The following is a 10,282-nucleotide window of genomic DNA, read 5'->3' as shown; positions in this document are numbered from 1 at the left end:
TATATACTTCTTAGCCATGCATATCTATGCTGCCTCCACTATGGTCAACTATTATATATAAACAAGGAGTGGTCATGCACAGTTTATACTTTTTTTTTTACATTTTTCACTTGCGTATTACTGGTAGATGCACAGGAGCCACAGGTAGGACCAAATTTAATAAAGTCTTCCTCGGGCTAAAGCCACAGTAAGTGGGGTCTAATTTCTCTTACAACAAAATAATGCTTGTATGGTTGTGCATTCTAAAACATGTATTTGCCAAGCATAGCTATGCTCTGCTACTCACAGACATACTGATTCATGCCACACGCAGTAAAAGTTAGCCAAAATGGGAAACAATTATTTCATGTCTATGGTTGCAGTTAGCCTTCTTATCCCAGAGCAATTAATAATTCATGTTCAACCTCACAACTTCATGCATATAAACCATGTTTTGTGCAATTATGATTGGGAAGGTTATTAATACTTCTTATACATAACGATGTGTACTGTAGTTACTGGTCTTCATCTAGTTACCAGGGACCCAGACAATTTATTGCAGACTTTATATAGCTTGTTTTTAAAGGAATGTCCACCCACAAATGTGGTTCTCTGTGCTGTTTTTGTGTCATTAATACCATGTTGCTGTTTTGGATGCACCCCAAAAAATAGATAAATGGATTCAGTGAATAGTGTAAAATGTTGAGTTATATTTACATAACAGCCACTATAGATGTTTGACTAGATTCACAGATTTCTGGGCACATTTTCTTGAATTTTCAGGTGCATAATCAACAAACAATGCAATTCTTTGCATTGGCATCAATAGATGTGTTGATGCATTAAAGAACCTGCAATACATGTCACTGCATTACACAGATGTGAACTAATACAATTTAAAAAATGGGTTCTGCTGCATACACAGTTGATGTGCAATAAAACGCATAGGTTTGAATGAGCTTTGTCCATCCACAGGGTGTTTGTAGAATGTATGGATATTTGTAAGAAATATAGACTCTTCTCTGCCACAAGTTCAAGCGAAACAAATAGCAAATACACAAATTAATTCCTAACTAGCTTCAAAGCGAGGTGCACATGCACATTCTATTTTCATTCTACCAATGGTCATTCTCTGGATGTTCTGTTTTAATACAGAAGCTAGCTTATCATTCTTAGATACACAATCTAGAACAGCGTGTCTGTCATATACATGGCTAGAAACAACACTATCCACTGACACTTTACCTTTCAGCCCAACTTTTTTCAGAATGGTAGAAAAATTAACATATTCGCAAATAATGGACTTGACCACATTCACACTTACGAATGGGGCACTGATCACATGAGTCTCAAGGAGAAATTTGTGAGATATATGGACCCAATTGCAAGTGTAAATGGGACCTTATAAGAGTAAAACGTTTTTACAATATTTTCATGCTTTATCAACACAGAAGATATATTCACAATTTCACCCCTATCTAACCCTAACATACATCTGAATATGTCCAAAAATAAATATTACAGGAGAAACCTGCTTCATTAAGAGCACATGAGGACATGGGGAAATTACAACTGCTATGGTAGTAGTTACTCAGTCAGTGTTAGATCAAACAAGGATCAGGAATCAGGACTATACCACAATATGAAGATACACTGCTACATTTGATTGTCCTATGCTTGATGCACCTATCTAATGGGTAATTGAATTGAGAGACACCTCAGAGCCAAGAAACATTTGAAGTCCTTAGGAGGCATAGGCCATGCAGCCATTAGTACATTGTAGACAATGTAGTTTGGAAATGGAAAATGGCTGATGTAATGATGATGAGGAGTAGGGGAAGGCATTTGCTGTAAGATAATAGTACCATTGCTGACTGCCAACAGGAGAGTACAAAAGGAAAAGGATTCGTGCCGGACCTGACTAGCTATGACTTAACCTTTGCCTACACTTAGTGCCCTGGGGATAATGATGGATATGACTTCTGGCCATGTGGAAATAATGTCCATGTTAGATAAGCACACAGTCCCCACTGATGCTGTATTTATTCATTCAGCCAGAACCTTCTGTGAGCGAAACTGCAGCAGTCACACTGGTACTAGAACCCCACACTAATTTTATAGCAGATATTGTGGCTTTTCATTTATATATTTTGTTGGGTTAACCCATTATTCCTCGTCTTCTCATTTCCGCTATCATGACAAGGTTCCTTCCCACAGACACAATGGGGTTCATTTATTAAAGGCAAATAAGCTGTTCACTTTGCAAGGGAGTTTGCACTTTGCAGGGGAAGTTTCTCCTTAGTTTAGCAAATAAGGTGAAGCTCTGATGACTTCCATCATCCAATCATGTGCCATCAGAAATACAGTTTTTTTTCTGCCTGCCTCTGATTGGGTATTCACTAAGCTAAGCGGCTTTTAGAGAGCGGGTGGCGGCCGCTAGGCAGCGCACACGAGCGGGAAATCGGCTTTGAATGTAAACAGCCAGAGATGGCTGTTTACATAAAAGCGTTCGGGCGTCTGTAGAGACGCCCGATCGCTTGTAATATGCGTGCAGGTGTGCGCCCCCTCCCCCTCCGCCGCAGCCGCTGCTGCCGATCCCGAGCTCCGCTGTGCCAGGTGTGAGCCCGGGACCGGCACAGCAGCTCTGCGGCCGGAGATCAAACTGAGCTCAGTACACGAGCTCCGTTTGATCTCCTCTTCGGAATGCAGGCAGTGATGTGTATTACATCACTTCCTGCATTCCTCTGCCACTCTCCGGTAAAGAAACCGGAGAGAAGCTGGTGAAGCAGGTCTCTGCTTCATCAGCTTCTCTGGGGGTCCCAAGGTGACATTAGGGGTCTTAAAGACCCCTGATGTCTCCATAAAGAGGACCTGTCACTGCAAATTGGCTATCACATAGGGAGCTTGTTTGCTCCCTATGTGATAGCAATAAAGTTCAGTGAAAAAAAAAAAGGTTTACAAAAATTAAAGTTACTAATAAATATAAAAAAATTAAAAGTCACATATCAAAGCAATAAAAAAAAATTTAAAGTCCCCCGCCCCCACATGCACACGCAAACATGCGTCGAGTCCGCCTACGTGCGAAAACGACAATTAAATCCATTAATCTCGGAGTGAGAGCAATAATTCTAGGGCCATCAATCACTGATAACACTAAACTGATGAGCGGTAAAAGCTTTTAAAGCGTCGGCTGTAGTCAATGGATCAATTGGTTCTTATGAAGGGGCGTGCCCCAGAAACGCGTAAACCATTTATCAATACAGGGATCGAGGTTACTGGTGTTTTACATCGCTCCAGATTCTCCCTGCCAGGGGTTCCGTCCTCTCACCTTATTCTACTGGTTTTTATTCTATCGAACTGTTGTAAGTACAGCCTTAGAGCTGCGTGTTTTTACTATTAAATAAAATTTTTACACTATGGAGGCGCTCTCTTTTGTTCCTTTTCTCAGAGTATGAGTACTCTCCCAAATACTCAGTATCGGCACAGATACCGATACTAATATCGGTAACCGAGCATCCCTATCATCCACATTTAAACCTGCTGACATAGGCACAAGGGTTCAGCCATGGAGTGAGCACATTTTGACCATGCAGGTTTCAGCAATTCTTCATTTTCATTTATGTGTAAGACACAGGTGTCTTATATAAATGGAATGCATTATTATTATACAGGATTTATATAGCATCAATAGTTTGCGCAGCACTTTACTTTAAATAAAGGGAGACAATACAATTACAATACAATTCAATTCAAAAGGGTTAGGATTGTCCTGCTTGGGAGAGCGTACACTCTAAAAATGGCAAAGAACAAAATACATGTGAGCTGTAGTTGCAGCACAAATACAACTTTTCTTATTTTTCTAAATATATTAATGAAATTATAAAAAGGGCACATAGGTGCATTTATCCTTAATAAAGGATCACTGCTGCATGTACATTTGTAGCTTTGTGAGGTAAGGAGCAAAAAGGACTATTTTTGTAAATGGTATTTATTATATATCGTACGCCTTTATACTTCTGAAGGAAATAGGAAAAAAGTCAATTACAGACAGCTTAATATCATTTTGGTCCTAATTCATGATTAGTCAAGCCCATTTAACATTCCCTTATTACTTGCAGCTCAGTTTTAGAGTTCTCCATCAGTTTGCACTTCTTATTTGAAGGGCTGTTTCATACATCATACTGCATTTCCCAGCATTCTTCTCTCCATCCTGAGGCTGATTTAGCTGCTAAAAACTATTGCTTGTATCAATGTCAAATAGCAACCATTCATGGGTAGTAGCCTACCAAACAATTGGGAGCTTCTGTTCTTCTACATTACAGCAAGATAAAAATAAATATTGAAGAATATAATGTAATTTTGTTGTACATATATGCAATGTATTTGTATGTTCCAGTTGAGAGTTAGGTTACATGCACATATGTCCATGGCTTTCCGAAAATAATCGTACATGGAACAATTACCTGCGGTCGGAATAGATGCTTGACCCTGAATACAGACAGATTTTGTCTGGGGACAAGCATCTATCCCAATCCGTAGGTAATCATTCCATATACAAGTACATGCAGATAGCTACGACAGATAAGGCAGCTGTCAGCCTATCATCAACTTGAATGGGCACAGTGACTGCACAGCGACCCACCTGGGATTCCTGCCTTAAGAATCTAATGGTTCTTGCTGCAGGAGTCCCCAGACGCACATATAAGCCCCGTGTGAATAAAGTCATAGGGGCATATTTATAGTACAATCAATGTGACAATATTGAGACATACACTTGTTTATATCAGTATGTGAAGAAGCTCTTTATTGACCTCTGGAGTTGATGCAGATATTACTAGAAAAGAAGATCTGTGATCTGCCCAAATGCAACATAAGCAGCTCCTCACTGTAGACAGCTCAACTTGCTTTCCCAGCCTATGTTGTGATTAGGGGGTACAGTGTCAAAGTATGGATTTATACTTGTTGTTTTTCAGAGAGGATAAATGGAGGAGCAGTGGTACAGAAAGCTGGAACACAGAGCATAGGAAGGAAAATTGATATAATTATTATAGCTAGGTATAGGTTACACAAATAAATTGCTTTTTTTTAGAGAAAACCTTGAAGTATCCACTTACCACTGCCCAAAAGAGATCATTAGATTGCCTGTTGCCTAATTGTAGAGCTGTAGACTTCATGTAATGTTAGCACAACAAAATAGGTAATGGATAATATTTACAGAGCTGATTATTTCTCCGACCTGTCTTACAACTCAAGTTTATTAGAAATGTGGAGTACTATTTTTGCATATACATTTTAAGTAAACATTTTCCTTATAATTCAGCAGAAAAGCTATGTATTACAATTTGGTGAATGCTTGTTAGGTCTAGGTGCACACTGAAGAACAAAGTAAAACAGCTTGGCAACTTGCGGCAAACTGGCGTAAGCATTGATCAACCCTTGCTGAGATATGTGTTCCCATTCTGTTAGAAAAAGACAGATCTGGAGGCTTACATCAATACAGAATTGCTACATGGGACTTGCCCTGCATTGTTCTCTGGCCGAAACCCTAAGAGTATTCTTTTACAATGCTGAAGTATTTTGCCAAAATAACAGAACTATGTCGCTAAACCCAAATAGATAATTAGACAATTGTTCTTGTTTATGTGTTTGTCTCCCAAGTTACATTTATTTAAGGACACTTGAACAGAGAAATCTTGTCTAGAATTCTCAAAGAAGAATTTACAGCCTTGAAAATATATTATTTTAAGCTGTTACTGTTTCCTCATATTGTGGCCCTAGTGTATTGTTCACATGCTAATTAAAATTGACTGCCGGCAATAAGTGACATGGCCTTTAAACCAGATTTATCTGTGCTAGAGTGAGTACTATAGAGTGCTTTCAGTATACATAAGGATAACCAACTGCATTGAGGAGCTTCTTTATCAAGGATGTTAGTAGTTCACAGCGCTAAAAGCACAGTGCTGTTAAAGTGATAGAGGGTTTTAAGCTTTTTGAACGCTGATTATATTACTTACCGTGGATTCTGCTCCTCGAGGTTTAAAAGTTTTAGTTTCCTGCAGAATCAGCTGGTCCCCTAAGCACTGGCCCTGATATTCTGTATGAGGTATGCCGCCGGGTCCCCTCCTCTCTCCTGACACTGTCGGGCTCTCGGTCCGTGCCCAACTTTTTAGAGGGGGGTGACACCAAAATGACTGTCAGTTATTTTGGTGTCACCCCTGCAATGGCGACACCCGGGTGCGGGCCGCACCCCCGCACCCTTCTTGTGACGCCACTGCCTCCTGCAAATCTCCTAGGTGTTCCTATGTTGCAAAGGGTTCCCACTGTAAGATCTCACCTCAGCTCCTGTTTTGGAGACAACTGTAACATTTTTCAACAATTTCTATTGCAGTGGCAATGGTCACCAGGACAAATAGAAAGGCTGAACTAAAGATACATTTTGGCTAGAGATACACTTTAAACTAAACCCCAAAAATAACGTGCTCTTCCTTTTAAATCTGTATCTGTTCTCATGCTGGGCAGAACTTCTGTTTTGCAGCAGACTGCCTTGTCTCTGGAATAGATACATGGTGTCTGTGTGTAGGTTTGCAACCTGAGCCAGCACTACAGGAAGAGGCACTCAGCTGCAAAGGGAAGTTCTCCCTCAGCATGAGAAGACATGAGGATTTAAAAGGAAGAGCAGCAAAGAGAAGGGAAACAACCATGGATTACAGTAAGGCACACATTACAGTATTGGTTTATGTTAAAAAATCTGAGGGTTTAATGTCACTTTAACTTCCCCTAAACAAACCCTTAAAGGGAGCTATTGGCATCTAACCTTCACCCCAACACTTAACCTTCCCCACAACACTACCTGATTTGTTTTTATTAGGCAATCATAGACATGAGATTTTGTCCATTATCTGCATTCTGCTGTCTGTGGGCGGTTTTTTTATTTGGATATCTGAGTAATCTCTGTTAAGGTAGAAATTCAGTACGCTGTCTTACAAATGTTTTACATTACCCAGTTGTTCACCAGAGATAAGAGCACTGTGACAGGTCTTTGCAGTATACATAATCATGCATGCTAGTAGTATATGCATGTTTACAATGGGGAAGGAAGATCTTTTGGTGTTGACCTAATTTTACCAATGTCTTTCTACAGTCTTATTATGACAACTCTTTGGCCATGTGATCAGCTTTAATTACCTTTTGATATATGTTCTAGGCCCGAGTCTGGTAAATGTGCATTTGCCAGACCATACCTCCCAACTGTCTATTATTTGGAGGGACTATCCCTTATTTGGAACCAAATCTCTCTTTCCTCCTCAGTTGTCCCTCTTTTTAGTCTAATGTACAGATATCTTTGAAAAGGTTCTATTTAACTACCAACAATGTTATTCCACACTAAAACCTTTATCTTATCTCTTAATGATCTCTTAATGAAACAGTGTTTACTGTTTGGAAAAGCCAATATAAAGGAAAATAAATGTTCCTTTATACTAGCCCGTAAAAAGGAAAATAACAATTCTGGGTTTAACCAATCATTTTTGGCATGTAAATTCTTAACGGTCCACATAAGTGTGGGTGTCTCCATTGCTAAAATACATTGTGCTGGAAGGTGTGCCTCTCAGAAAGCTGGGATTTATGTCAGACACTCAAGCTGAAGTGCTGGATACTACATCAGTCATACATACAGTATATAGGGGCGGCTGAAAAGTTCTGACCCTAAGGTACTTACAATCGCAATAATTCCTCCTCCAGTATGTCACTATTCGAGTACCTCTCGGTAGGCATGTAAGGAACGTTTCAAGTAGTTTGCGACAGTACGCTCTGAGTAATTGAACCGTGAACATCACCAGGTCTGAGTCATTGACGCATCTGACAAAAATTGAACACCGCGCAGAGGCAAAATCTCAAAGGGCGCCTTGTTTTTGCAAGACAACAGGCCAGTTCACACCGCGCAAGTTTCGAGGCGTGCCTTAAGAGAAGTTGGCTTTGAGGAAATCTCCTACCTCTACCTTATAGTCCTGACATGGCCCCCAGTGACTATTTATTTTCAGTAAATTGAACAAAGAGTTGAGGGGGCGAAGGTTTTAGGACGATGAGGAGATGAAAGCTGCGGTAGAGGAGCATTTTAATAGTAAAGATCCAACTTATTTGCTTAATGGTCTTAGGGTGCTTCAGTAAAAATTTGAAAAGTGTATTGAATTACAGGTTGACTATATAGAAAAATACATTTGTTTTCAGAATTTAAGTTTGATTTTTAATACCTTTCGCTCAGAACTTTTCAGCCGCCCCTCGTACATAGAGATGTTAAAACTAAAAGTCAGAGTCTTGCATGAAACAGTTTTTACCCTGCATGCATGCCTTGTATATCACTGAAAGCACTTGAGGCCCATTGTATTCACAAGTTGTTGAATAGTCACTGCTCAACAGACAGCCATCAAAAAACTACAGTCACCCTGCACATGGAGAGACAGCAGAAGGGGCCAGTCTGTATGCCAAGAATCTTCTGTAGAGAGACAAAGTGTAGCAATTTTTTCATGCTGGATTACTGCACAGTTCTAGAAGAAAAACACAAAGAACACACAGATTCAAGTAAGAATACATATACCTGTTGATTTTAGACATTATTTGGTTAGTCTGGGTTTCAGCTATAAGCATTAAAGTGTATCAAAAACCCAATATAACAAATGTTAGCTATAGCAGTTTTTTAGTCCTTAGATGTGGTGACTGCATTAGGTTTCTTTTTTAAGCTAAGAATATTTTTAGCAAGTACATACAATTCCTGTTGATCTTTCCAGAAATGAATTGTCCTTGTCATTTCCTGTGAGCTAAAAAATGCTTAGACAATGTTATTGCACTTTATGCCATGCAATAGAGATGGACAAAGGCAAACATGTTTGAAGTGAGTGTTGACACGAAGGGACAGGATCTAAGGATTAGTGAGCTGCAATATATTCCTTTTTTGTTTTAGGGTTTACAAGTTCTCCTTAGACTGTGAACCACATTGTTAGTCCTGTGCTTGAGACCTAAAGTAGAACTGAAGCCAAATTTTTTGTTTTTAGTTTTGGATAGAGTATGGGAGGATTATAATCCTGACAGTTTTTTTGCCATCTGTGTCCCCAGAACTAGTGTCTCAACTGGAAGACTTTCTGTATATTCCTGTTCTGATGAAACCCCCCATATTTTGGGATTTTCGTTCCCTTTCAGTGATAACGGTCACTAGGACAAATAGAGAGGGTGAATTTCCATAACGGCTACAAAGAAAGCGATAACAACCTGACAGATATTCTAATCACCCTCCACTCTATCCAAAACAAAATACAAAGTTTTGGCTTCAGTTGCACTTTAAACTATATGTAAACCCTAACTGACTGATATTTAGTATGTTGAAGCATTGTGTATTATAAACATATGCCATTAAAACGCCTCTCTGCCGCCTATGAACTTCCATGTGGGATAAAACAATAGCAAACACCCAATGCTGATCACACATGGGCGTTAGCGTTGTATTGTGTTGCTGTGTGTCACAAAATAGAGTGCATGTCGCGTTCTGGAGGCATTGCCGCTGGACAAATGCCTCCATTTAAGTATATTGAAATGCCCTGTAAACGCTTTGTCAATCCTCCCTAGAGCATTTTTCAGGCTTTAAGAAGCATTGCAAAAGTGTGGCAGGAGAGGTATAGGAGGTTTTCCAATCCCAGAAACCACTTGGGAATCACAGATAGAGTGGACAGAGCAGCTGCAGATGACACTTCCCGTCTGCACACAGCCAGCGTTTTGTGAATGTGAATGTCACAGCTTGCGTTTTCTCAACCAAATAGGACAGCTTCTAGTATGAAATATGTCAGAAATCAATGTTGCGGGGCTTATTCAAGCCGTTGAGCAACATCCAGAATTGTATGACCCAAGTCTACCCAGCTACTGTGACTCCTTCCAAATAAATAGTAGTGTGGCCACTGCTGGTCACTTCCCTTAACTACATCACTTTACCATTTAAATGATAAGTTCACCTTTTGCAAAAATTAAAGAAATGCATAATTAATAATGTATAAAAAAAATCAATTTATTTAATATTTGCATTCAAGCCTGGAAAGCATTGCAGTCATTATCACTCGATCACAGCTGCAAAACTCAGACTTCAGCACCTTCTCTCCCAGGCAGAGCTCTGGTATGGAGTTTCAGTTAGGAGAGATGGGGGGGAAGGACGGCTGGACTTTAAACTGTCCTTGCTCTAGGTAGATGCGGGAATATGGGCAGCTCTACCTAGAGCGAGGATGGCTGGATGATGTATGAGGTGATTTAATGTAGTTTGAAGTCC

Source organism: Nanorana parkeri, unplaced genomic scaffold (assembly GCF_000935625.1).
Source record: "Nanorana parkeri isolate BGI_ZX_2015 unplaced genomic scaffold, ASM93562v1 scaffold18, whole genome shotgun sequence".
Classification (NCBI taxonomy): domain Eukaryota; kingdom Metazoa; phylum Chordata; class Amphibia; order Anura; family Dicroglossidae; genus Nanorana; species Nanorana parkeri.
Note: the sequence above shows the minus strand (reverse complement) of the source record.